At 46.8% G+C, this 27632-nt stretch overlaps 1 protein-coding gene and 1 long non-coding RNA gene across 2 annotated transcripts in view; one reads left to right on the forward strand and one right to left on the reverse strand.

Moving 5' to 3' along the window:
- BCL2 (BCL2 apoptosis regulator) overlaps positions 1–27632 on the forward strand; it is a 185758-nt gene that overhangs the window by 7002 nt on the left and 151124 nt on the right. The gene's annotated exons all lie outside the window — the stretch shown is intronic.
- On the reverse strand, positions 8020–13324 carry LOC144242674 (uncharacterized). The gene is made up of 3 exons (XR_013338417.1): positions 13147–13324; positions 11933–12704; positions 8020–9155 (listed from the first exon to the last, which is right to left on the reverse strand). It is a non-coding gene; the product is annotated as an uncharacterized LOC144242674 (long non-coding RNA).

Below are 27632 nucleotides of genomic sequence, written 5' to 3' on the forward strand. Positions count from 1 at the left end.
CTGAAAGGCGGGGGGGGGGGAGGGCGGCTTCCTTTGTTAAATATTTGCCCATTAAGCCCTCTTTATACACATTAAGAAGACTTAATAAACACCTGTCTTCAGTATTGCCTTAATTATTTGTATGTAAAAGACAATCAAGGCTTTGATTAAGATGATTAGAATAATTTAACTTGAAGAACTCTTTCTTAAGCCATCCTCGTATCCAGAAAAATACAACTTGATTTTGAACAGAACAGGGGCTCTTCCTCTGGGAGAGATTTTTTAAAAATTTATTGTCAAATTAGCTAACATACAGTGTATACAGTGTGCCCTTGGCTTTGGGAGTAGATTCCCATAATATGTTGCTTACATACAACACCCAGTGCTCATCCCAACAAGTGCCCTCCTCGGTGCCCGTCACCCATCTCCCCCCCTTCCCCGCACCCCCATCAATCCTCAATCTGTTTTCTGCATTTAAGAGTCTCTTATGGTTTGCCTCCGTCTCTGTTTGAAACTGTTTTCCCCTTCCCTTCCCCCATGGTCTTCTGTTAAGTCGGGGAGAGATTTTTTTAAAAAAAAGCTTTTGTTTTCTTTTGTTTCGGATTATGTTACTGTTTCATTTATTGAGAGGCATCTCTTCCAAAACTCTGTTTATGGAATTTCTAGTCCACTGTAGCATTTGTGTGAAGGGCAGGTGTTTTAGTGTCTCTACCTGCTGCCACTCATGATCCTCTTTCTTTAAATGGAGATTGTCAAACTTTGGAAATTACAACAAAGCCTTTTTTCATCTTAGAAAGTATTTCTGTAGGCTGCCACTTGGACTGATATACACTCAACTCTGTAGTGCCGACATTTCTCTGCTTTTTATTTGCCAGACAGAAGATAAACCCAGCTGTCCTTCAGTAAGAATGATGATTGAATGATTGTTTCTATCTCTCCAAAGCCATTTGGGCTTTCTCCTGGGGACTCTGCCCCTCGCCTGCCCATCATTTCACCACCGGGAGCCCTCTGTGTAGCTCCTCCTTCCTCCCAGGACACGTTCAGCATCGAATTTACCTGAAGAAAAGAGCATTATGCCTCAGTACCAGCAAGAGGGAACCGAAAAGGGCCCTGGCCAGGGCTGCAGTATAACCTCTACTCCAGTCTTGCTACAGGCAGCAGCGCAAGGCACAATTCTGTCAGCACATACGATGCCTTCTCTCCAGAGATCATGAATTCCAACCACGTGTGGAGAAAAGATAAAATCTGCTGGCGGAACTCTTACTTGCTCTGATCTCTGCAGTGTGAGATTAGAGGGCTTATACTCCAGCCATAGACAAGTTTTGACTAACTTAACCAAAATAGCTAAAATAATGTATTCAAGACTACTTCCCCAACCGCCCTCTTGAACGTTTAAGAAAGGGAATCTCCCTGCCATGCTGGTGTGGCCATTTGTAGCAATGGACTGAGCTGCTTGGGTGATTTGCTTGGGCAGTTGAGCGCATTCTCTGAGAAATTTCTCCATGGAATGTGGATCTCTTACACGTGACCTGTGGAACAGGCACTTCACTGGGAAACTGTTTGGAAATTTTGTATTTTCGTCCTGTTCCCTGTTTTGCCTTCAGAATTTCAGGGATAGAGCCATATTCCATTTTTAGTTAATAATCAGCTCATTGGCTCTCTGGAGCTTCAACATAATGAGTCAGAAGCTTATGACTGACCCCACTCTCCTCTTTACTCTGCCTCCTGAAAACAACCCAAGGACCCGCGGTGTCAAGTGAAGCCTTAATATTTCAAAGGAGAGTTTCCATCGAGACGAATACAGCTTTCTTGTGGCAGTTCCAATGACTATCTCTCTCTATTTTTAACTGTCTTTTAAGCTGTGGAAACCTCGAGAGTCTGCAACAAGGGGTCAGTGTCGTAGGCCATCTCTTTTTAACTTTTCCCATCTCTTTGTAGTGGAGAACGAAGCTTCCTTTGTCTGTACGGCCCCATGAAGGTTATATCTGTGTAGTCACTCTAGAATTGAATTGCAGCCAAATATTCCATTCAGGTGCATTCGAATTCCAGGAGAATATGGGGCAAATACTTAGTACTCTTAATTCACTGCCTAGTTGCTCTATATATTAACCTTCTTACAGTTAGAATAGGAATAAAATTAACTGCAAATTATATCATCAGCTCTAGAGGTTGATTTTTTTATCCCTTAAGAAAAAAAAAAAAAAGGCCAGTCCATGAATGATGCCAGTTGGCACTGCTGAGTCTAAAATTTCAGGACTACCTCCTAGTCATTTCCGTTATGAATTCTTGCCAGTATCTCTCCCCCCCCCCCCCCGCTCCTTCCCTCTCCCTCTCTTTCGTTTTAAGACTGAAAACTTTTAGAAAAAACTTTTAGCTTTGAGTTTTTTAATAGCAAAATTATAAGTAAAGTGAAGCAGGACCACTTACTAATTATTACTGTGACAGTATCAGAAGAAAATGGCATGAGGAAGTCTTATCAAGAAAAATGAGCAATTGTTCACTAAACTGAACTCACAAAGGGCAGAGATAGAAATGGAAAACGTTATGAAGATCTTGTGATTTCGTATATCAGGCACATTAAATACCCGCCTCCTATGTGCAAGGCTGTATGCCAGGCTGAGTAAAACATGTTTTAGCTGAGTAAAAAAAAATGTGTCAGATCAACTTTGTCTTCAAGGAATTTACCAACCAGGAGTGGCACTAAAGAGATGTAAATTGCTGTAATCTTTGCGGCTCTTTAGTGGGCAGAGAGAGAGATCTGGTCCAGCTGGAATGGAAGAGTTTCCTGAAGGAGGTCGTAGGTAGGAGATCTGGGGAGAGCGCATGTTGGATAACCGGACTGGAGAAATCAAAGCAGATGGGAATGTGTGAGGCATAACTGGGGAATAGTGGGAATAGTGGTTGGGGGCATAGAGATCTCTCATGAGATCAGACCGGCCTCTGTACTGACAGCTTTGTACTTAACTGGTAGGCATCGAAAGGATTCGAAAGGGTTCTGAGGCAAGGCGGGGTGTGTGGGCTTGTGGAAGATTGCTGGACAGGGAGACCAGGGAAGAGGTGTGAACTATGGTGGCAGAGTGGGGACGGAAAAGATGGGGGGCAGGTGCGGGGGAGAGGCCTGGCAGCAGATTGAAGAAGCCGAGGACTCGGGTCTGAAACCCAGCTGATTCCAAAAGTGATACTGTCCTCAAGAGAGAGGGGACAGCCAAGAACAGTTGCTGTTTGATGGGGGAAATGGGATGAAGTTAATTTCGGACATTTTGAGTTTCTAACTTGGGTGTCCAAACCAAGTGGAAATACCTGGCAGCAGTTGGCCTTAAAGATCTGGAACTCAAGAGAGAATTTGGGGCAAGAATACAATGCGCCTTTCTTCCCAAACTGTGTAGATTTCCCATTTCCTTCTTTTATTTCCAAAAGTGGTCCTAACTGCCCAAGCTGATTCCATACGGCTTTTCCCCAGAGGCCCTCCGTAGACCTCTGTGGACTGGATTAAGGCGATTCACTTGGTAGTTTTCCCTTTCAAAGCTTGGCTTCCCACTACCAGTTTGCCTCCCCAAAGAGTAATTCTACTTGAGTCAAATTTGTGTTCCAATATCTTAAAAATAACTGCCATTTGTGGAGGTCTTCTAAAATCAAAGTGTTCTCCTTCACTGGCACCCCTTCACTTCATAAAATATTTCTCTCATTATATTTATCCCATACCTAGCAGGGGAGACAGCGGGCACACACAATCATTGTTTGTTGAATGAATGAATTCATAAAAGCTTATGTGAGAGGCACTTTGAGCATCTGACTCCTCCTAACCAACTAATGTTCTCCCACTCACCTTACTGTAGAGTGTGCATATGTGTTCTGGACGACCTATTTCACAGATACGTTGATACTTGATAGAAATGAAAAAGGAAAAACGCCCATTAAGTGTTTTGATTTCATCCCTCCCTGATCGTTGAGTTGAAAAAGTATGTCATTCATACTTGATGAGAAGTCTAGGTTTTGCTTCATATTAAATGTTCAACTTTAATAAAAGTCCTTAATGCTGATATTAGACACCAGGCCATTGGTTGTCACATTGTATCTGTTTATACAAAGAGTGCACACAGTCTGTATATATGTGCTTAGTTGCTCTCTATCCCATGGCTCAGATCTCAAGCCCAGTGGAAAGTCTTGATGTCTGAGATTATTCATCACCTTATCATTAAAGAAATCAGGGCTTGTCCAGGGATCTCACAGTGGGAACAAGGTGGTTTTTCCCCCTCTGATTAGCAGTGTAGCTCAAATATAAAAGAACTACAGCTTAAAAGTCATGGGGGGGAGATGAGCCCCTAGCTCTCCCGCAAGCACAAGCTGCCAATTGAAGGTAGAAGTCAGGGTGATCCCAGCTCAGTGATCCCAGAGGCGAGAGAACCCAAGATTTTATTCCTACAGACACTGACCCGAGAGAAGACCACCAGGAGTGCCCTGGAGAAAACCGCTGGCCGGGCAGCTTTGGGCTAACTCCTGGGTACTACTTGAAGCCAGAATCACAGCCTTTCTGTGGTTTTCAGAACTGGTGGAATTTGTATTTTAAGACGCCTCATCCCTTGGCATGAAGCAAACTCAAAAATGTTATTGCCCATCATTTATCATCTGTTTGAGAACGATTGTATGATTTGTTTACTTGTAATGAAGCTTGACCATACTTCTCCAGGGGCTTTTTAAAAAGAGGGATGTGTCAGCTTGCAGATCTGTCCCCGTGAATGAAACCGCAAGCAAATTCTCTTCTCTCCCACCCTCCCTCTCATTTCTTCAGTGACCATCTGTGCGTTATGTTACCATTGCCAGACCCTCTTCAAGTGGCTTATCTGTGAGTGAATTCAGAAACTTCAAATTATAAAGGACACCCAGATAATTGGCCTGTTCTCCAAAGTATCCGTCCCCTGTGCTGCTGCCAGATTCTTTCTTAATGAATACATCCAGTGACAGGAGATTCTTGAGCTCGTCCTGATCCGTGAGAAAATGAGCTCCCCTGCTTTTGTAACAGCTTGTGGCTCCGGGAGGAAAAAAATGACAGCCATTGCACAAAGTTTCCTTTGAATGTAGTTTTCTTTCCCATAAATGATACTTTGAGAATACACTTAAGGGGTTATTAGTTTTCTATTTCATGCTTGGCCTGTGTGTGAGAATAACACAAGCTGTCGCTGCAAATCAGGAGCTAAACACGCTTTGTCTGGTTAATGCGAGCATTTAATATTTGGCTCAATTAAAAATTAACTGATGAAAGTACATGGCAAATGGAAATTGAAAATACCTTTGTAAGGAATCTTGAAAGGGCATGACCAGTGAGGAAATTAGTGGTTTTAAAATGTGGAGGCTTTTGGGGGTGCCTGGGTGGCTCTGTCGGTTAAGCGTCCGACTTCAGCTCAGATCATGATCTCACAGTTTGTGGGTTTGATCCCCGTGTTGGGCCCTGTGCTGACAGCTCAGAGCCTGGAGCCTGCTTCGGATTCTGTGTCTCCCTCTCTCTCTGTCCTCTCTCTCTCTCTCTCTCTCTCTCAGAAACAGGTAGATGAACTTTTTCTTTTAAAAAATGTGGAGACTTTGGGGAAATTAATATGAGCTGAGACATTTGACTCTTCCTTCAAACCTCTCTACCTGGTTGGCTCGGCATGATACTGAAGAATGTCCTCATTTTTATTATGAAGGACCCAATTGCATCTCTGTGTTTTCTAGGGAATAACTGTGGTATTTTGTTTTGTGCTGGGTCATACAATTAAAGCAGACAGAATAGGAGAACAGTTATTCATTTGTCCCACACATTTTTTTTTTTAATTGAGCACATGCTGTAGGCCAGACCCTGGGGATGTAGGAGGTGGGAAGCAGATAGACATGGCTCACAGTCTGCGGGGTGGAGATCATTACACAGCGAGCGGAGGGGAGCCTGGATAGAGCGAGGAGAGAAGAAATGCAGTCACAGTAAGGGCATTTATTAGCATCAAGAAAGCCTTCCCAGGAAAGGGGGCTGAGGCGTGAAGGATGAGTTAGAAGTAACCTAGAGACGTGGGAAGGAGGAGCCACGTGTGACCGGCAGACAGAACGTGTAGAACAAAGGCCAGAGGCACTAGAGCATGTGGTGAGCCCCGGGAGCCAATGAGTCCAGCCTGGCTGGGAGAGGGGAGCGAGGGGGCAGATCAGAAAGGCGACGCCGCGGGAGATGTGCCGCCGTGGAGAGGTTTATTCTAGAAAGATCCTACCATTAATGAGACTGGGGAGAAAGTAGAGACAGGGAGGAGGCTAGCTCAGTAAATGAGCAAGAGACCGTGTGCCTGACCTAGAGGGACAGTAGTGGGGACAGCAAGAAATTGGGAGCGTTGAGCAATGGTTAGGACTAGAATGGAGAGGGTTTCAGGAAGATGTCGTGATGCACTGAACGCTTCAGAACTTGGTTCATTTCTTCTTCAGTGACAGTGCTGTTTTTCCATAAATCATTTCAAAAAGAATATGGGCCTTTCTGTAATCTCATATCTATATATCTGCATATACATAGATATCTTATTATTTCCCATTCTTTTAAATGAACCCTGCCTGGTTGAGAATTTTCTTTCGTTAGAATTCACATGGTAGTACGTCTTCATTAACAGCCAACAGAAGTGTGTTTGAGGAAGGAATTCAATTATGCAAGGCAGTTTTCATAGAAATTTCCTCCATGTGAAAAAATTTGCAACAATGGGACCTCACCTCGACGGAGGATTGTGAAGTTTGCAGAGGAGCTCGGTGTCTGGTCTTCATGACAACCCCAGGCAAGGCAGTGATTATTCGCCCTCTTCTCTTCTGCCTTGCTCTTCCCACACCCTTTTTGTCCCATGTTTATTCCCGAATGAAGAGAGAACTGCCCGAGACAGCTATGCGACGCCCAGCAGGTGCCAAGGAACTGGTGTTTGTTCCCCGACTCGGAGTCCAGCGAAGGTCTCTTTACCCTGGGGCTCCTTCCCAGTCTGTGTCTTCACAAGGACACCAGATTCCTCAATAGAAACTTAACCAAGTAGATCTAATTTTGAAAAATCGTATCCCCTGCTGCTTTCCATCTCAAAAAACTCTCAGGACAATTAAAATATAGTCTTTTACGTTATTTTCCGTCCTTTGATTTAGCTGGTGAAGGGTGTTTCGTGTTGATGGAGGGGGGCATTTAACCTCTTGCCGTTGGATGCCCACACATTTGATCCAGACCCCGCGGGTGTGCTTGAGAGCTGAGTGGGCTTGAGCGTGTAATTCCTCGAAGGAGATGGTGGTGGGAGGGACGGGAGAGTTCTCTCAACTCACCGAGGGTTCTGGGAGACAGCAGGGCAGGTGGCATTATATGAACGTGAATGTTCATTTTGCTTGGCATCTAATTAGCAATGCACGCTTTTAATTACTTTTTTAAAAATATAGTTTATTGTCAAGTTGGTTTCCATATAACACCCAGAGCTCATCCCAACAAGTGCCCTCCTCCATGCCTCTTCTCCTTAGATAAGCCACAGAAACTTGGTAAGGGAGGCACTTAACTGAATTTAAAACATGGTGGAGAGTTCATCAGAAAGATTCCCAGTGTCTAAAAGGCATGTGGCTGTGTTCGTTAACCTCATTTATTCAACAAATATTTAGAAGAACACTGAGGCTCAAAGAAAGCGTGGCAGTCAAGAGTGGTCTCTTAGACCTCTCATGAATCCAACATGGTAGGGTTGGGATAGTGAAGAGGCAAATGATTAACAATATAAGGGCTACAATGTAACAGAAATGGGACAAAATGGTATAGTGGTGTCTATGGGGCTTACTGAGTCTTAGATGACTTCTGAGGGTCTTCTAGTCTTACTGCAAAGTATACAGAGGAGATCAAATGGCTTTTATTTTTATTTTAATTTAAAAAGTTTTTATTTTATTTATATTGTTTATTTTTTATTATAGTTTATTGTCAAGTTGGTTTCCATATAAAACCCAGTGCTCATCACAGTGCCCTCCTCCATGCCCATCACCCATTTTCCCCTCTCCCTCACCCCCCATCAACTTTCAGTTCTCCGCTTCCAAGAGTCTTTTATGGTTTGCCTCCCTTCCTCTCCTTAACTATTTTTTCCCCTTCCCCTCCTCTATGGTCCTCTGTTAAGTTTCTCCTGTTCCACATATGAGTGAAGACATGTGGTATCTGTCCTTCTCTGCCTGACTTATTTCGCTCAGCATAACACCCTCGAGTTCCATCCACGTTGCTACACATGGCCAGATTTCATTCTTTCTCATTGCCATGTAGTATTCCATGGTATAGATGAGCCACATCTTCTTGATCCATTCATCCGTTGTGGACACTTAGGCTCTTTCCGAGTTTTGGCTATTGTGGAGAGTGCGGCTGTGAACATTGGGGTACGTGTGCCCCTCTGCATCAGCACTCCTGTATCCCTTGGGTAAATTCCTAGCAGTGCTATTGCTGGGTCATAGGGGAGTTCTATTGTTAATTTTTTGAGGAACCTCCATGCTGTTTTCCAGAGCGGCTGCAGCAGTTTACATTCCCAGCAGTAGTGTAAGAGGGTGAAATGGCTTTTGTTTTTAAAGTTAACAGCTGAAAACATAATGTTCTCCCTTAAAATTCATGTATATATTACTGTAATACAGCCTGTATATAAGTTCAAGATGGGTTACCATATACAATGTAGAACTAAAGACGATTTCCATTTTTGGCTAGAATGTTTGGACCATTTTTTCCCCTTACCCCTACTGATATTTTCATTTTCCCCATTTCCATTTATAATCCCATTGGTCCCAGTTACTGAAAGTCAGGAGGAAGGATGGAAATTAGTGAACCGTAACATGTGCCAGACTCTGAGCTTAATGCTTCTGTGGATAGGAGGTGATTGAACCCTCATAACTTCTTCTCAGGGTAGGAAGTGGAATTATAGATTGAGGGATCAAAGTTTCTGCAAAATCAAGGAATTTTGCCTAGGAAGAGGCAAAACCAGATTCTTCTTTAGGCACTTCAAGTGGTAATGGATGTCCTCAAAACTTAAAAAAAAATGTTTTAGATGTAAAACAGAACCCTAGTAAAAAGTAACAATTTGATGCATGTGACTTTTAGGTTCTTTTGTGTTTCCTTAGGAAGCCAGTTAGTCGTCTCTCTTTTAGTAACTAGGAGGTGAAATCTTTCATAAAGGATTCCTTTAAAAGTTCTTTCTTAGCTGAAAAAAAAAAAGAGAAACATTTTGTTTCTGTCTCTCTTCTCTGGTTCCAACAGTGTGTGTAAATAGCCTTTGAAAAGTAAGTAGTGATCGCTGTTTTGTACCAACACCAGACACCTGATTCAGAAGCCGTCCCAGGGGTCAGCGTGCCTTTGTTGGAATGACAAATCCACAGCGCTCTCCGGGTTCAAGAGAAATGACCTCACTGTCCAATTGTAACCTGCCTGATGCCTTAATCAAAAGGTGGGAAAAGTCTGCGGTTTCACCTCCGGTGTGATCCTCAGCCCTTCGCTGTCTTATTTTAGGCATGACCTTAGTGTTTTTTCCAGAGTCCAGAGGTGAAATGACAGGTTACTCAAGCCTACAAGATGATGATGTATCTCTTTTTTATATTTAGCTGTAAATTTTATTCTCCTTATAAACAAACCCACTTTCAGCCGCCACCGTGCATCAAGGGAGAGTTATTTCCATCCCCGTGGTTTAATTTGGATACATTTGACCTAGAACAGCACAATGTTTCCACAATAACATTTGAACAGGATGCCGCTGTGCTGGTTTACGGGGCTCAGGGAGTGTCAGCCATGGGCCAGGAAACTACTTTCTTAAAAGAAACTTAAACACTGAGTTCTGACAAGATAGAAAACTCTTATGAGGCTCCTTAGTAAACCACTTTTTTCCCCTGTTTTCTCATTAATTTGTATATCTCTCGGTGTTATTAAACAATATAGGTTGAATATTTAACTTAAGTTCATGTGCCAAATAAGTCAAATTCAGAAGGAATAACACTGTTTTAAGGGGTTTGTGTAAAAAAGCACATATAAGTAAAAAACTAGGGATGCCTGGGTGGCTCAGTCGGTTGAGCATCTGACTTCAGCTCAGGGCATGATCTCATGGTTCGTGGGTTTGAGCCCCGCGTCGGGCTCTGTGCTGACAGCTCAGAGCCTGGAGCCTGTTTCGGATTCTGTGTCTCCCTCTCTCTCTGACCCTCCCCTGCTCATCTGTCACTCTTTCTTTCTCAAGAATAAGTAAATAAAAATCTAACAACTAAATTAAACATTTCTCCCAGGCACAACATGTTGTAATTTTTAGTGTAGAACTTCTTGGTATTTCATAAGGAAGCACAAAAAGGAAGGGAGATTATCATTCGGGCAGAGGGACAATAGTAACTTTCATTAGTTGAGACAGAGTTCAAAACCAGGCTTCCCAAACTCTGGGATCTGTGTCACTAGAACTGAACAAGCCACCGGCTCTTTCCTCTCTCTTCTGTGGACTAGAGTGCTTTAAAAATGTGGTCCAGGGGCGCCTGGGTGGCTCAGTCAGTTAACTGTCCGACTTCAGCTCGGGTCATGATCTCGCAGTTCCTGAGTTCGAGCCCCACATCAGGCTCTGGGCTGACCGCTCAGAGCCTGGTGCCTGCTTTGGATTCTGTGTCCCTCTCTCTTTGCCCCTCCCCCACTCACACTCTGACTCTCTCTCTCTCTCTCAAAAATAAACATTAAAAAATTTTTTTTAAATATAAAGCAATAATGTGGGTCCAGTACAGTCTAAAATGTTTAATTTATAAGCTATAACCCAACGCTATGATATTTAAAAGCCTGCTTTACCTATCTTTATGAATCCTTAAAGTCCCAATGACTTGAGATAATTAGATTCCTTGTTCTTTAACGGCTTTCTATGTGACCTCCTAGCGGTTGGGCTTGATCTCAGGACTGGGGAGGGATATATTTGGATTCCGTGCCCAGGACGGTCTCCCTAGTTTCCGGTGTGAAAAGAAGAAAGCTCTGCCCTTTCTCTGCCTCAGTTTTCTCCCCAGGATTATTTGTAATGTCTGCCTGGAAATGGAGAGCACTCATTTGTCTCTAGGATTGTGATTGGTGAATGAAGGGCCGTTATGACTGCAAAGTGCACTAACACCCTGTTCAGCAATTATGATGATTCTAAACACAAGTAAGAACTAGGAAGGGATTTCAGCCCCGGCTCTGCAGAAGGGTAACACAAAAGTCATGCACCAAAGGTCACACCCATTAGTCATAAGAGCTTGGCCATCATTCTTAACAGGTTTGTGGTGTGGTGTGGTGTGTGTGTGTGTGTGTGTGTGTATGGAGAAAAAGAGAAATATACATGACCTGAAAGGTACCATTTTAACCACTTCTTGAAATGTGCAGTCCGTGGCATTAAGTACATTCACAGGGTGGTGCAGCCCTTCCCATCATCTATCTTCAGAACCATGTATCCCCAAACTGCAACTCTGTATCCATTAAACACAAAGCTCCCATTCCGTCACCTGCCCCTCTCATTCCTTCCCCCTCCCTCGGCTCTCCCCCATCAGGCGCTGGTCACTGCTAGCTGCTGTCTCTAGAATTTGACGACCCTAGGTACCGATACAAGGGAATTACATAGTGTTTGTCCTTCTGTGTCTGGCTCATCTCACTTAACATCATGTTCTCAGGGTCCATCCAGGCTGGAGCACGTGTCAGAATTTCATTCCTTTTTAAGGCTAGATAACTCCCCAGTCCCACTTTCTTATAAATACACATCCTCACAAGATGGGTTATCATTTTGTTTCCAGCCAGTAGGAATGGCACATACAGCCAGTTAGCATAGAGTGGGCCTCGGAGCCTGCAAATGGTTGGAGCAGTTACTCTAAGAGGCTGGCTGTAAGGAAGAAGATAACCGCGCTGGGCAGCCCAGCCCGGGAACCACAGACACGGCCGTCCGCAGCTCCTCTGTACGGGGGGGCAGGCGGTCATGAAGATCTCAGCCGCCCTTGAACTTACCTCTGGGCTGTGGCTTGGGGCAGGCCCACTTGTTCCTAATGGTGCTACTGACTCATCAAGACAGCCTCACTTTCCATAGGGAGAGTTGAAGAGTTCAGGGGAAGCGGGTAGTCCGTTCCTGAAATGACTCCATTCCAAATGGTTAAAATGTTTTAGAAGTTTAGGCTTCAGTCATCTGAAAAATCCAGTTATATGAAATGACTCACTCCAAAATGTGGCAAAAGAGAGGAGGCACGGCCGCGGTGGTGTCACAAAGATTACCCAGGCTGAGCACCCTTCAGTGGCATCCGCTTACCTGGACGTCGCTTGCCTTGCTTGCTTTTTAGAGCGGAGAATCGAGAGGAGCGATTCAGGTTGATGCGGGGATCGGTACTGCTGGGCGAGTTGCTGCCCGCCGCTGTGTCTACATGATCCTTGCTCTGCCCGAGTGACGTTGTTCGCATGTTTAGCGTCTCTGGCCACCCCGCTGTGCGACTTGGCGGGGATCATGCACAGAGCCTCCTCGCAGTGCCTGAACCCTCAGCATCTCCCTCGTGACTTCGGTTTGGAAGTACTGGCCGGTGAAACGTGGTCATTGGTTCATTCACCATTCTCAGTGCCTTCGAAGTTTCCCCATGAGATCTCTGGCCTTGTGGAGAGCAGTCTCCCCGGGGAAGCAGACGCACAAACAGAAATATCACAGCCCAGTGCGTTTTTCCTGAGAAGGTCAAGGAGGGCTTCCCAGAGGAGGCGCCATTTGGCCTGAATCTGGAAGGATAAATAAGAGGCTGCCCTGTGGAGGGTGGGAAAGGTACGGTGTGCAAATAAACAGAGTTAACAGGAAGGGTCTCATGAGCTTAGGGATGGTACAAAAATCAGCATGAGCAGAATAGAGGGCTTGTGGGGGTCGAAAGAAGGAGAGGAGGCTGGAGGAGTAGCTGAAGCTCATTCACTAAAGCCTGCGTGTCTCCCCACCCCCCACCCCCCGAGGAATTGGATTATATCTTTTGTNGATCTGAGAATATGGATGCAATTTGACCGCCACTGAATACTCAGTGCTTAGCGCAGGGCAGTCACAAAGTAGGTGCCCGGTGAACTGAACTGAACAAATGCACTGTCAGCTGTGTGATGTTACAGGCAGCGCTGGCAGTGTTAGGGGGACAGCCCGGCCATAGCACGACGAAGCACCTGTTTGCAGGGTGTCTACTCCATGCCGGATACTTTCTGAATCCTACCTGCATTAATGTGTTTCTTTCTTAGGACAGTCCAGAGAGAGCGGTGCGGTTTTATCTTTGTAGATGAGAGCAGGGGCTTGGAGAGACAGCCCGCTCTGCTCCTTCTGTGGTTGAGCTGGGATTTGAACTCAGGCATCCGCAGAGCACTCGTGCCCTTCACCACAGCGCTGTGGCCTCTCCTTTTCTGGAGTTCCCTGGAAGCTGCTTGTGCCAAGGCCCCAGGAGTGGTGAGTGGGCAAACATAAGCAGCGGCAGGATGCAGAGAAGCCTGTTGAGGAAGCCATTTATCTCCCGTAGGCATACCATCTGAGATGACCTTAGTAGAAATAACAATGCAATAATAACAGCCCCACAGTCGTTTCCCTGGCATAAGAATCCAGCTTTGTAATGAAAATGGAATTTCTCTGGGAAATAGTCCTAGAAAGAGATCGGCGGCGGAGATAAAATAACAAAACGTAAACGTGGACCAAACTGTTTGCTGTGCGTTTTCCCCGTGCACGTCTGCCCTCTCTGTTGTGTCATTTGCTTTGCTCGCCGGCTGCCTGCAGATCTGTGGCCCCCTGCCCCCCCCCATGTTCCCCTGTCCCNCCACCCAAAGGAAGAGAAAGGAGGCCCTGCATCTAGAGGCAGTCGCACCCCACCTTGAGTTTACCCTCAACATACCTGGTGAAAAGGGGAGAGGTCCTCTGGGGTAAAGTCTGCTTTTGGGATGGAAGCCTGTGGCTTTCTGGAATGAGGGGTGGTGAGTTTGGTTTCCCAGGGGGCCCACAGGCCGGAATCTGAGCTCGTCGGTGTTCAGGTGTGCGCGCTGTCACGGATCATTACAACCCCAGCTGAAGCTGAGGTTTTCGTGCCGCAGGTCAGAGTCCTATAAAATAAACTCTTGTCATAACAAAGGGTGCAGCGGCCAGATTACATCTCAGAGTTCCTTCACTTTTACCCCAGAGGACACCGACTTGCACGGCGGGCGGGGAAGGGGTTCTGTCTTTCCGCTGATTCTAACCGGGGGTCTGTCTCACTCTACCACCCTTGTAAATGGTGATCAACAGGGGTGGCCATAGCCGCGTGGAGAGAGTGTGGCCTGGGCACCCCGCCAAGCTCTCTTGGCTCCAGTTTTATGCAGATTTGCTGAACAGAACGCAAATGATTTCACAGTAATACGGGACCCAGGGGTGGGTGCTCACCTGTTTTCAGCGGTGTCCCTGAGCTTTTGGCAACAAGCCTCTGTGGCGGAACGGACAGGTCTGCAGTGATGCAGGTCAAAACGTGGCTGGGGAGAGAAAGGCTCCCACTGTGAGTAGAGACCTCCCCTGGGGTTTCCCCACGAGCAGTCTCTTTCCCTTTGGCATCCTGCAAGCCAGGACTTCTGGGTTTCAAGAACAGGAAAAGGTCAACACAGACTAATGCTTTTTAAAGTCCTTTATTTCTCCTCTCTCTCTCTCTCTCTCTTTTGTTAAATGTTTATTTATTTTTGAGAGACAGAGCAACAGAGCATGAGCAGGGGAGGGGCAGAGAGAGAGGGAGACACAGAATCCGAAGCAGACTCCAGGCTCCGAGCGGTCAGCACAGAGCCTGTCGCGGGGCTCGAACCCACAAACCATGAGATCGTGACCTGCATCGAAGTCACACACTCAACCGACTGAGCCACCCAGATGCCCCTTTTATTCTTCCTCTTATCCCAAAGATGTTCTGTGATCACAGTAGATGTCTAGGACACTTAGGCATCTCACACATATTGATTTTGGTGTTTGCTTGCTACAAGGCAGCGTGTTGGGCATCGAAAAAGGCTCGTGTGCAACCATGAAAGCATGAAACCGTAACGTTGTGTCTAAAATCTCCTTCACTGGCCACTGTGGTAGCCATTGGGCATGTGACATGTGGCTGGTCTGAAGGGAGATGTGATTGGAACATTAAAATACACCCCAGATTTCAAAGACTTAAAAAAGATGAGTGCAAAAAAGACTTTATTAGTAATTTTTATGTTAATTGCATGTTGACATGATAATATTTTGGATATAAAAATGTCTTAAATATCTTAAATGCGACCACTAGAAAACTTAAAATTACATATGTGGCTCATATTATATTTCTATTGGACAGCACTGGTCCAGACTGCTAACCATTTATTCCACAGTGTGGTCACCTTTTAACTCCCGTCTTTGGTTACTATTACATAGGAGGGTAGGAAGCGCTTTCTTTTTGCACAGATGGGTGTAGTTTAGACAGGTTTGTGGCACTCTGTGTGACTTTTACCAAGTGTATTCACATCCATGGTCTTGTAGAGCCTACTCTTGGTCCACACAGGGAGGGCCTGGCTACACTTCTAGAGCTGAGGATGTTGAGGTGTAAGAGGGGGCTTGCCCCCCTGCCTGGAGTTAGAAATCAGAGTACAACATCAGACTTTCGACTTCTAGTCCACTGCTTGTTAGAGATAAGCTAGAATTTACCCGTGGAAATACTTACTTGTGTTTCTGTATCAAAGATAATAGAACACGGTCCTATTTAGAAGTAAATATGTCTGTGTTTGTGTATGTGAGAATACACAAGCATGTCCTGAGACTAATGTGGCACATTAATCAAAGGTCGTAGCCAGTGTTCAATGGAAAGATTGGCTCATGCTGAATTTTTGGAGCCATGAGGTGAAGGTTGGGGAGGGATCGTGCATGTTGTCACGAAAGGGGGGTGTTTTCTTCTGTTGGAGGTCCGCATTGTCATGTCAGATTCCTGGCAGCGCACAACAGGCCAGTGGCTCTCACCTGTCTGAAAGTTGTGAGACCGAGTTTGGTCATCTATGGGATGGAATGACCAAGAAGGTACCGCGCTCCAAAGAGGCAAGGGGTCAGATCCTGGGAGCCATGTCTGAGTTATTTTACCCCTAGCACGTGGAACACCAGATGGGTTTTCCTCACACCAACAACCAATTCTCCGAATCTCTGGACATCAGCTAGGTGACTTACAACTTAATTCCATTTTGACACTAACTACCTAGCGTTAGCATCAGATTCCTCAGAGCGGCCCCACTTTAGACACCAGTTGAATGCCTGGGCCACCCATACTTCTGACCAACTGGTCACCTTCCTCATGTTTGATAATTTATTAGAACAGTTCCTGCGACTCAGGGATGCACTTAACTTATTAGTCTGACTGGTTTGTTATAAAGGATGCACCTCAGGAAGGATACACATATGGAAGACATGCACAGGGCAAGGGATGGGGAAAGGGCTGTGGAGCTTCATGCCCTCTCTAGCTGTTCATCGACCTGGAAGCTCCCAGAACCCCGTAGTTAAGGGGTTTTAATGGAGGTTCCATTACATAGGCATGATTGATTAGATCTTTGGCCCTTGGTGATTGACTCAACCTCCACAGAAGGTTGGGGGAGGGGCTGAAAGCTCCATCCCCCTGTAATCAAGCCTTGGACCTTCTGGTGACAGGCTTCCCACCATCCTGAAGAGATCTAAGCCCCTGGCCACTAGACATCTAATTAGCATACAAAAGACACGCATCCCAGGAGATCCCGAGGGTCTTAGAAGCTCTTGTGTCCGGAAATGGGGACTCAGGCCTAGTATCATAACAAAAGATACTGCTATCACCCTGGTCATTCAGGAAATTCCTAGAGTTCTAGGAGCTCTGTGCCAGGAACCAGAGGTGAAGACCAAATATATACTTCTTATTATATCACAAGATCAGACACTCAGTACAGACAAAGGCTGAGGGGAGGTACACGTCTAGGAAAGAAGAAGCCATCAAGGCCAAGAAAAGGTGGCCAATATGGCAGGTAGGATTATTGCAGTACTGAGGGCCAGGGGCCAGGGGCCGTGGGTTAAGTCCTGGGCCTCGCAGCAACCTGCTGTTTGGGCATGCTGCATACTTCACTGAGCTTCTCCTTTTCCATCTGCAAACGAGAGGGTTGGATTAAAGCATCTCACACTAAAATGTTGTGAGTCTATGAACTTTGAAGGCCAGAATCAACTAAAATAGTATTAGTATGCAGTCAGTGATAGCTTAGGGGTTTGGTTTTATGGCCGTTATTTCCTTTGTCTAATATACTTGGGGGCCCTGCGATCCATGGTGAATACTGTCACTGGCTTGGACCATTCATTGGGCCCCAAATGAGACAGGGTTTGGGTCGAAGACTACCTTGTAGCTGCAGCCAGTACACAGGTGTGATAGTGTAATATCTAAAAACATTGATACTTATTTGTCTTTCTTGGCTCTCGTTATCCCTATCTTTTCTGCGAATTATCTTTATTTCTTCTGCTGTCTCATAAGTCTGCTGTGGTGTGGGTAGGAACTCTCCCCACGTGGATCACAGGCTTTAGTAAATCACTGCTTCTTCTCGGTCTACACCATTCCTGCTGCCTTCTACCTCACGTGAATTAAAAGGCTCCTGGGCTAGCCCGGAAGACATAAGAATTTCACTCCTTTTTTTTTTTTTTTTCCCTTTTCAAAGTCTAGATTTTAATTGCTTTTTGGAGGGAAGGGGAGACAGAAGCCCTTGGATCTTGAGGTAGCCTTGTGTTTTGTAGAGAATCACTCCAGGAGCACATTCCCCCACTCAGGGTTCCAGCCACCTCTTCCGCCTCATTATACTTCGCCGAGCGCTGAGAAGTCTGGCGTCGTTTCTGGAGGAATGAAAAGATTGGCAGAGCGGCCCTAGACAGCAGCACCACAGAACACTGTGGCAGAAGGTTTGGTCTACATACCAAGGCAGCCAGGGTATTAATTGCATTCTCTGTGATCACAAAAAAAAAAAAAAAAAAAAAAGGCACTGAATTATTCTCTTCATGTTTTAAGAATGACAGGCTTTTGCTCCGCCAGCTCTACGTGCATTGGTATCATGGCAAGGAGATGTTGGATTTGAAATAAAAAAAAGTGTAGACGTGAAGGGCCCTGGTAGGCAGCTAGTTCTTAAAAGGGATGTGAAGGTGAGTCGTTTCACGACAGGTACCTGGAGAAGTTGGGGAGCAGGGCGAGGAAGCGTTCCTGTACCTTCGCACAATCTCTTCTAGTTTCCCGTTTGGACATCTTGCTTTAACTTTCGAAGTGGGAAAATAACCACATAAATAAAGAAGTAAGATACATTTTGGAATGTGACCTTTGAAGTTGCCTGGNCGAGCACATCGGTGACGATTCCGAGTATCCACGCTGCACAGCCACATCCTCCGAGCCTCCGTCGGGAGCGTACCCCCTTCACGACCCACACTGACACGTCCGTCAGCCCGACGCGTGCACAGCCCCTGCCCAGTCCCTGTCGTCTCTGAACCCACAGAGGGTATTTCGTCGAGGACTGTTTGTGATGATTTCACTTGGTTGGGAGGAGAATAGATAAAGCAGGTGTCCGCCTGCGTATTGGGGATTTTCCTATGCTGAACATTGTTATTCTGTGCAGCACCCCGCCCTCCCTTCACAACCCTGAAAAAGAGAAGTACGCGCGCTGCTGATGCTCAGGGTTGGAGTGTGTTTTGGTTTAAAATGTTCAGTGGATCAGAGAGCCTTTCATTGTGGGTAGTGCAGGCTGGAGAAGGGTTTTGGTTTCGTGTGAGTAGACCTGTCTCACGGCTGCTTCTGTTCTCTGCGGGTGGAGGGTGGGGGGAGGGCAGAGCACAGGGGAGCAAGCGCTGGGAGGGGGTCTGGCTGCGCGCTGGTGGGAGGGGCCCAGGGGCCGGGGTCGGTAGGTATGCATGTCGCCTGTTCACGGAAGGCGTAGAGCCCAGCTCGACCCTTCTGACTTGGCCATGCCAGAGCGCCACCTCCAACCAGAACTGGGCTGGAGCTCGTGGCGTGAGAGCCGTGGCTGACGTGACATCTGCAACAGATGACGTCATCTGCAACAGATCGATGCCCCGATCGTGAAAACCTTCCGTCTTTGGGCCTGTTAGCCCACTGTGTGCGTAAGGCTTGCTTTCCTTTTCTGGTGCAAGCAACGTATGGGAGAGCGCTTCACTCCGTGGAGTCTCCTGCAACAGAACCTTTTTTGACGGCCCCTCCCACCACCTATGCACGCGCCTGTCTCACCCCCAGCATCAAGGAGAACTGTTAAGCCATTCCTCAGTGCCGTATCTCGTGGCTGAAGGACCATTCATTTAAGACATGGGTGAAAATGGTTCTGTCATTGCCTTTTTTTCAAAGACCGTTTTAATCGCTGCCTATTTACAGAGCACTTGCTTGGTGCCATGTGTGACCCCTTGTTCTGTGTGCGAGCCCCCCTCAGTGATCAGAATGTAACTGCCCACCTGGAATTGTGAGTGTAAGTGCAATATAGAGTCTGGACTATTACTTAAATATGTTCCTTAGTTCAGAAGGAAAGCACTTCTAAAATTTTGTATTTTATTTTAATGTATTTTATTTTAATGTTTTAATCCCTAATCTGTTCGATTGCCAACCATTCATATCTAGTATGGCCATAAAGTTTATTGTCCAAGCTGGGTCCCTTACAAGGGTGAAAGGAGGTCTTATTAATTATTACACTGGGACATCAGAATAAACTAGGATGGTCCCAGGTGCTGGCATCTATAGTAATAACCCTGAGTGTATCCATCTTTTTAAGGACCGGGCATTATGTCTAATTTTTTATTTAAAAAAATTTTTTAATGTTTATTTTTGAGATAGAGAGAGAGTGGGGGAGGGGCAGAAAGAGAAGGAGGCAGAATCTGAAGCAGCCCCCAGGCTCTCAGCTGTCAGCACAGACCCGACACAGGGCTCGAACCTACAAGCCATGAGATCATGACCTGAGCCGAAGTCGGATGCTCAACTGACTGAGCCACCCAGGTGCCCTAGTGGGGCATGATTTTTAAAAGAATTGTGCTGAATCCTTTCAATATTTTTCTGAAAACCAGTGGACTGTTTTACAGGTTTCCATGTCATAATAAACAACCATCCAGACCTATTCATGAGAACCATTTGAGTTGACCTGTTAAATCTTTCCTGGGTCTTGTCTGGACTCCGCCTTTCCACGCTGAGGATGCGGCCGCATTGAGTTTTCCCATTGCCTCACTGTCCCTGAGCCTCCAGGCTGCTTGAACGTGGCCTCTAGCCTTCGTGGACTCTAACCGAACTTTCTTCCCATGACATTCTTCTCTCTCATGAATACATTTCTTTGTTTAGGAGCCTAAGAATAGGAAGAAGAGTCATGAACAAGGCTCGGTGTCTGTTTTAGAGAGGCCATCCTCCGCCCTTCGTGAGAAAGGAATGCGTCTCAAACATTCGTTCGGCAGGTTTCCCTCTATTTTATTGAGGGAAAAAAAAGAATACTCACAAGTATCCCAGGACCTCACTGGGTGGTGCGACAAAACAGGTTCCATACAAACTCAAGTTCAAGGCCATTTGCTCGCCTTTGTGTTGTTGAACTTGCTCTTGTGCGCATTGTTACAGTCGCGAGAGGACACCTTGGTTTAAACTACAAACCCCAGGGGAGGATTTGCTCTGTTTGTTTCGCTTTCTGTGAATGATGCCGGAGCGCAGGCTCATGGATCCGTTGACACTTGATGAGCATTGGTTTCCAGAGCTGACAAGGACCTGCTGCAGCGCGTTAGGCGCGCCTGATGGTAGCTGTCCAGCTTGGTGACGTTCCCATCGATGCGGTCTTCTGAGTCCTCGGTAAGGAGGGTGATGACTTTTTGAAAAATGTAGACTATTTTTCTTAGGACCGTGAACTTCCGTCTCCTCAGTCAACAATAATAACACATTTGGGGAACAATTTAGAGATTCTTTCAACAAACAAAGAATGTAAACCAGGACGATGTGCCTCAAGAATTTGACAGGCGAAGAAAATCTGCTACATCTTCCTATGTAACTCTTGTGAAAACCTCATCCATTTTTTTGCTTTTTTTTTTTTTTTTTTTTTTTTTTTTTTTTTTCATTTTTTGCACTTTTCAATCTGCAGCTAAATTAGGCCACAGGAAAAGGATATCGTACCTTCAAAGAGCCAGTTGGGTTGGCTGGGTTCTTTCTGTTCGTGGAAAACAGCTGTGGGTGCCGAGCGTAGAAGTCAGGCTTTTGTTCCACGCAAAGGTGGGAAGGTTCGGTCTTGAGACGCAGCTCTCTTCTGTGGAGGAGTGCGCAGATGTGCGGCTGCTTTATCAACATCTTCGAGGCGTTTGAAATGTGTTGATAATGACCTGGGAAAGAGACGGGCGGGACGAGGGTGGGAGTAGGAAAGGAACATTCCTCCTACACAGTGTGCACATCTTCTCTTGTTTTTCTGTCTGTGGTGACTGCAGATGAAGTGAATTGGGTTGTTCACTGCCCTTGCCTTCTACCAGAGAGAAGTGCTTCTGTAAGCCGGTGGTGATTGTTGCCCGCTGCGTGCACATGAAGGAAGTCTCTGGAAGGCGACATTCCCCTCCTCCCAGCAGGCTCCCTCGCTCAAGTGGAAGGCCAGCAATGGGGTTTAACTTGGGTTTTGTTGAAAAGGATGGCTGCTGTGGCCCTTATTATTAATGTGATCGAAGTGTGGTGGTGTTTCCTTTGTTACAAGTTAAAAACCAGGTTTGGGAATTCTCTTTCGCTTTGAAAAACATGTTCTGAGGGGGGCATGCTGAGTAAATGGTTGGGAAGGTCCTTGATTACTGTTTCTTGGGGTGCCTGGGTGGCTTAGTTGGCTGAGCCTCCAGGAATTCAGCTCAGGTCATGATCTCGTAGTTCATGAGTTCGAGCCCCGCACCAGGCTCTGTGCTGATAGCTCAGAGCCTGGAGTCTGCTTCGGATTCTACATCTCCCTCTCTCTCTGTCCTTCCCTTGCTCACACTCAGCCTCTCTCATTAAAAACAAAATTTTATACTGTTTCTTCCTCTGTCTCTCTCTTTTCCTCTTTCCAGTGACCTTCTCCAGCCCCACAGCCTCAGTATCGCCTGTATGTGGCTGATTTTTAAATAGGTATTTCTGCAAAGTTCAGTTCTGCCTGTATGCTACTTCTTCATGAGCCTCTCCACCCAGATGTCCTCTTGACAGCTCCAAGCTAACATAGACTCAAAATACTTAATGCAGGACTAAACTCATTATCCCGCTTCCAAACCCTTTCCTGGACACCACAGTTTCTCTCCACGTCAGCACCGTCACCTTGATCGCCTGAGCGCAGAACTCGGGACGCCTTATTCACGCTTCTGCTCAGCACCTACCCGGGAAGCCATGGGCCCTGCCCTCCTCAGCGACTCCCTAGTCTTGCTAACGCTGCCCTTGATCGCTCTAGCCCGGGAGATCCTATTAACCCGGTCAAGTTTCTCCTCACTCCGGTTGATCCTCTGCCTTGCGACAGACTTGATGACAACTCTTCCTGCTTAAAACAAGGCTCCTCCTCTTCTACAAGCAGCAGCAGCCCACCGCCCAGCTCACCCTTACCGTGAACCCTCACCCTTAGTCCCTGCTGTTCCTCAGCAACATTTGCTTTCCCTTATGCCCCCCCAGCCTTCTCCACTCTGGGCATTTTTTGTTCCTGTTATTTTAAAATCCCATAGTGCTCTGCTTCCATCCAAATTGTCCACGGTTCTGCATCCCTTAAGGTTCAGATGCCCCGTATGAAAGTGTCCCTATGTGACGTGACCCCACTGACCTCTACAGCTCTACCACGCTCCCAGCCTTTCTTGTGCCTCCCTGCCAAGCTCGGTCACACGCTCTGATACACAAATGTTAGCTATCCTTTTTTCTTTCTTCCTCTTCTGGGTTATCAATGTGTCGGGGCCCAGTACTAGGTCTTCTGCAGTTGCCAGTCCACCACCGTGCCTAGAAACGGTCTGGTACTAGTGAGCGCCCAATGACATTTGCTGAATGGATGAACCAGCCAACGAAGTATGGTGGCCCTGACATCTCTTACATCTAAGATCTGTTCCCGTCTCTCCTAGCTTTATTCATTCATTCAGCACTTACACATTAGGAGCCTGCTACAGTGCCAAGCAAGTCAGCAAGCAAAACCAAGGCCTCTACCAGGAGGTGCCAACATTCTACCTTCTTCCTCAGACTCGCCATCTTTGCAGTCCCCCTGCGTAGCTCTTGAAGAAACAAAGAGCAGTTGTTTTCAACATGATGAACCTTCTATTTTATTATCCTGTGACTAAACCTTGCTGCGAAGGAGTTAGGCCTTCTCAGTAGTTTGCAACTTTGGGGATCTTGTTCTTAAAATGGGTCGCATACCCCAGGGGCTGTGAGGGGGTTGGAAGCGCGGCTTCTTTTGGCTGCCTGACTGTTAAATCAAGGCATTTTGGAAACTGCTCTGAAACAGTGACAAAGGTCTCGTTGGGATGAGGGTTTTATCTTCAACATTGACACGTTTGCTTAGTAACTGCCGATTGTGTAGACCATCTCAGTGCTCGTCTTCCTTGGTTATTTGCAACATTTTATAAAACAAAAGCAAAAACAAAACAGCAGTGAATTACCTCCTGGCATCAATAAGAATGGAAAACAAGGGTGTCCAAGTTTGATCCGTATGTTACCAATAAGGAAGAAATGTATATTTCGTTGGATAGATCATGAGAATAAGGTAGTGTTAATGGCAAACACCTTAATGGAGAATGTGCCTGAATTTTCACTGGATCAATATTATTCTCTCCTTGTGATTTTAAACGACTGTTGGTCACAACACACAAACTCAGAGTAACATACCCTCTTCATGTAGGACTCTGTAGCCACGAGTTCTTTTTGATTGTAGCTGCAGTGAAACAGTATTTGTGGCAAGATACTGCTCTCAATGCCAAAACCCAACAATTTTGTTTTCAAATTCCTGAAAACTAAAAAAAGAAATCTTGGTGACATAAATGTTCCAAATTCAAAATATCCAGAAGTGAACTCATCAACTTCCTCCTTGAGCCTGGCTGTTCATGTCTGTTCTGTCTGGGTAATGATATCACCGCCCACCCAGACAAAGCCCAAACCCTTAGATCATTTTCAACTCCGTTTTCTCGTCTGTGAGCTAGAACTTTTCCCTGGCTGATCTTTTAAGATCTCTTGCACAGTCTCTAAAAATCTATGGTCCATGGTTCTCTGGTTCCTTCTTCACAGGAATTCCAGGCACATCTCAGTCCTGCCTTTGAAATCTCTCACCTAGAGGCCCGCCCCTGTTCTCCGTCACTTCTTGACGACTCTGTCATCTCTCTGCTGGTTTGCCAGTTGTTTTCAACTTTTATTTTTAAATTGACAGACGGTAAAATGCACTGTTTTTGTGTACGGTTTTGAGTCTTGACGGGTACATAGAGACATCGCCACCACCATAATCAGGACACAGAGCGAGCTCTTTCACCCCAAGATAATTTCCTCTTGTTGCCGCTTGGTGGTCAAACTCTTCTCCACCCTTAGCCTCCAGCAGCTGCTGACTCGTTTCTATCCCTGGAGTTCTGCCTTCTTCAAAATGTGATCTGAATTGGCCTCGCTCTCTTTGAGCACCTGTTCGCAGCCTGTTCGCCCTCTTTTCCAGAATATCTTCCTGAAACACCCATTCTAGACCTTCAGAAATTCTTCATTTCTCTGAGCTTCTGTTTCCTTGTTAGTTTGTGACTGGCCAAGGCTATAAAATTATTAGCCTAAAGACTTCTAATACTTTCTAAGAATATTGGCTCCCTTTGTCTTGCTAATGCAGGTGACTGGTGGGAAGGACCAGAAAAGCAGTAAGTTGGTCTGAGTATGAAACGGAACCCTGGAGCTATGGGGATAGGAGAGAAAGGAGAGGGAGCTGTGAGGACAGCTACTGGGGGGCAGAGGAACTGTTAGGGGAAGCATTGCTGTGGAATGTGCCAGTTTTCTCCACAGTGTCCTGTGTTAGAGGCCTGCTTCCCTTAAGGCCGTCAGAGCTGTCTGGGGTACCTTTTGGATTTGTCTTCCTATTGGCAAGGGAGTCAGGAGACCCAGATCTACGACAGGGGTGATCACGTCTACTCCATGCGGTGATGATGGAGGTGTCACGAGGGAGACCCAGATCTACGACAGGGGTGATCACGTCTACTCCATGCGGTGATGATGGAGGTGTCACGAGGGAGACCCAGGTCTACGACGGGGGTGATCACGTCTACTCCATGCGGTGATGATGGAGGTGTCACGAGGGAGACCCAGGTCTACGACGGGGGTGATCACGTCTACTCCATGCGGTGATGATGGAGGTATCATGAGGCAGCAGGCTGGTACTGCCCTCGGAAGAGCTTGAATACTAAGGAAATGTTGACCTTCTTCCCATGATTCTTTGCCGTATCCAACCTCTCTTGTCACATCCACCCCTCACCCCCAAACTGCCCCCAATTTTAACCATTTAGCTTGTTATTCACGCACCTTCTGGGCTGGTAACTGTCCTCGTTCCCACTTACCTTTCACTAACCCTCTGTCTCCTCTCCACTTCCTGCTCTCCCCACCCGACCCCACCCCACCCCACCTGACCCCTGACCCTGCCCCCAATCTCTTTGTTGAATCTCTCCTTCAATCAGAATTAACCTTCCATTTGTCTGTGTTCTCTCTGTGTTTATGTAAAGTGCGATAGGTGATATCATAATCATTCATATGTGTCTCTGCCCTCCCCCAACTGGGTAAAACTCCTCAGTTCATATTTGACGGCATGAAATTAATTCCCGAATAATCACTGCAACTTTAAGAACAATACAAAGAACAGTCGGGCATTTCTTTTACATGTGCTCCCACTTTATATACAAGCAGCACCCCTGTTAGGGGGTGGATTTCATCCGACCGATGTCCTGAAGCCATGAGTACATCACAGTGTCTGTGGTCTGTTTTCAAACAGCTGTCATAGGGTCAGAGCCCCTCAGGAGGCCCTCTGGGGACAAAGTCCAGATCTGCCCCGAGCAGGTTGGGCATCCTGGCCCCAGACAGTGGGGACAGAATGCCCCATGATGGCAGCAGGGGCCCCACACCTCCCATCTCCCCACAGCCCCATCAGATAGTTGGTGCTTTGTCAAGTTTAAGTTGCCAGCGGAAGGCAGGGAATACAAAGACGTGTTTGCTAAATGAAAGGGAGTGAGTGCACTTCCAGGCCCTTCCAAGCCGGGGCTGGTGCCCCACCCCCGCCCCCCTCCGCAGCTGGCACCACCTTGGTATCACCGCCTCCCCCTCACACGGTGAGCCTGTTTGTGAAATCCAAGCTCAGCATTCCGCTCCCGTGTGAGAGCCGTAGCACATGGCCACATACGTTCAGTGTGTGGCCCACACAGGCCTCTGGAACCTCTCTCCCATCCAGCACCTCACCAGTCATTACCCATCTTGTATTTGCACATGTTGCCCTTTCACAAGGTCGCGGGGAGGGCGCACTGTGCGGCTGCCTCCCTGCCCAGATGCAGCTCGAGCAATGCCACGCATCCCCGGGCGGGGGGGCGGCAGGAGGATCACAAGGGCCCTTTCCACCTCCTGGGGCTCTGTTCCCGAGGCCAGCCAGCGAGGGAACACAGCAAGGACGGAGCCCCCGCCGACATTTTTCTTCCCACCCAGCCCATCTCCAGGGCAATGGTCCTCAGTGGGAACAACAATCCGTCATTCCTTGCCAGGGGCGCTAAGCACACAAGGCTCTTGGAGGAGGGAGAAGTTCCCCCAATGATCTTTGTTTTTTCATTTAAAAAGAATCTTCGTTCCAGGCCCCTTTCCTCCAGCTGCTGCATAGATGCACTTCTTGGGCCCCTGGATGGTGTGGCTGTAGGTGAGCAGCCATATCGGACCCCGAAAGACAGGGTGAGGTGGGAGCTGGGCTTGTGAGACCTCGGTGCCTCGGGGGTGCTGTGCAGCCCACTGCCGGCCACTCCTTTCCTTTTCTTCCTGGCGTTTACACTCGCTGGAGTGGAGCCTGAGAGGATCCAGCCCGTGTGAACTTCCAGGGTTCTCAGAGTCTGGAGCCAGAGATGTGGATGCCTGTTTTGGGGTCTGGGGGAGGAAAGACCCACACTTCTCTCCTGCCTGACCCTGAATACAGTGCAACCGAAAATTTAATCAAGATGCCCCGATGCTATTTTAAAGTAAGATGTTCCAGCTTTTAGGGCCTCACTGTTCTCTGCTCTGAAATTTTATGCTCTTGAGTCGTGGGTTTGAAGGTACATTTATTTGGATATAAATGTCAAGGGGTGCCTGCGTGGCTCGGTTGGTTAAGCATCCAACTCTTGATTTCGGCTCAGGTCATGATCCCAGGGGCATGGTAGTGAGCCCCACATTGGGCTCTGTGATGGGCATGGAGCTTGCTTGAGATTCTCCCTCCTTTTCCCTCTGCCCCTCCTGTCTCTCTCTCTCTCTCTCTCTCTCTCTCTCTCTCTCTCTCTGTCTCTCTCTCAGAAAAGCAATGTAGATTTGAAAAGGAAGAATAGATTTATGGGGTGCCTGGGTGGCTTAGTCAGTTAAGCATCTGACTTAGGCTCAGGTCATGATCTCTCGGTTAGTGAGTTTGAGTCCCAAGCAGGCTCTGTGCTGTCAGTGCAGTGCCTGACTTGGGGCTCGCTCACTCTCCCTCCGTCTCTGCCCCTCCCCCCTCAGAATAAACAAACTTGAAAAAAAATAAATAATATTTCAAAACTACCCGTTCG

This window comes from Crocuta crocuta, unplaced genomic scaffold (genome assembly GCF_008692635.1).
Source record: "Crocuta crocuta isolate KB4526 unplaced genomic scaffold, BGI_CrCroc_1.0 scaffold36, whole genome shotgun sequence".
NCBI classification, from domain to species: domain Eukaryota; kingdom Metazoa; phylum Chordata; class Mammalia; order Carnivora; family Hyaenidae; genus Crocuta; species Crocuta crocuta.